Source organism: Mustela lutreola, chromosome 10 (assembly GCF_030435805.1).
Source record: "Mustela lutreola isolate mMusLut2 chromosome 10, mMusLut2.pri, whole genome shotgun sequence".
Lineage (NCBI taxonomy): Eukaryota > Metazoa > Chordata > Mammalia > Carnivora > Mustelidae > Mustela > Mustela lutreola.
Genome location: NC_081299.1, coordinates 116,084,659 through 116,085,749, shown reverse-complemented (window position 1 = coordinate 116,085,749; position 1,091 = coordinate 116,084,659). Strand labels below are relative to the sequence as shown.

At 33.1% G+C, this 1,091-nt stretch overlaps 1 pseudogene; it reads left to right on the top strand.

The window, feature by feature from the left end:
- Positions 1-730: 730 nt before the first annotated feature.
- Positions 731-848, top strand: LOC131810659 (U6 spliceosomal RNA; annotated as a pseudogene).
- Positions 849-1,091: the final 243 nt, after the last annotated feature.

Genomic DNA, 1,091 nt, shown 5'->3' with positions numbered 1-1,091 from the left:
TGGCCCCTGTCAAATATTAGGTGACTGTATGAAAGGATTTATTTCTAGACTCTCAATTCTGTTCTACTTGTTTATTGGTCTATTTTTATGCCAGTATACTTTATTGTTTTGAGCATGAGGGCTTTGTAGTATAGTTTCAAATCAAGAGTGTAATTTCGCTTCTTCATTCTTTCTCAGAACTGCTTTAATTATTTGTTGTCTTTTATGGTCTCATATAAATTTTAAGATTCTTTACTTCTGTAAAAAAAATATTGGATTTTTTAAAAAGATTTTTTTTTATTTATTTGACAGAGAGAGATGACAAGCAGGCAGAGAGGCAGGCAGAGAGAGAAGAGGTAGCAGCTTCCTGCTGAGCTGAGAGCCTGATGCAGGGCTCGATCCCAGGACCCTGGGATCATGACCTGAGCCGAAGGCAGCGGCTTAACCCACTGTGCCACCCAGGCGCCCCTAACATTGGATTTTTGATAGGAATTGAATTTACAGATGGTTTTTGGTAGTATGGACATTTTAACAATGTTAATTCTTACCATTCATAAATATGAGCTATCTTTACATTTATGTCTCCTTCAATTTCTTTATCAATGTCATAGTTTATGGGGTACAGATCTTTCATCTTCTTAGTTAAATCTTTTCCTAAGTATTTTATTATTTTTGATGCTATTGTGAATTAGATTGTTCTCTTTATTTTTTCAGATAGTTCATCATTAGAGTGTTAAAATGCTCCTGTCTTGTGCTTACTTTGGCAGCACATATACTAAAATTGGAATGATGCAGAGAAGATTAGCGTGATCACTGAGCAAGGATGACATGAAAAACTATTTTAAAAAATGAAACAAAACAAAATTCTTGTCTTTTATATATTGATCTTGTATTTGGCAGCTTTATTAAATTTGTTTATTCAAAATTTTTTGTGAAGTTTTTAGGATTTTTTTACATGTAAGTTCATGTTATCCAAAAAAAGAAAATTTTACTTCTTCCTTTTTTTCTTTTGGAGTCTTTTATTTCTTTGTGTTCCTTGTTTCTCTGGCTAGGACATCCAGTACTATGTCAAATGAGAGTAGTGAAAGTGGACACACTTGTCTTTTTTCTGA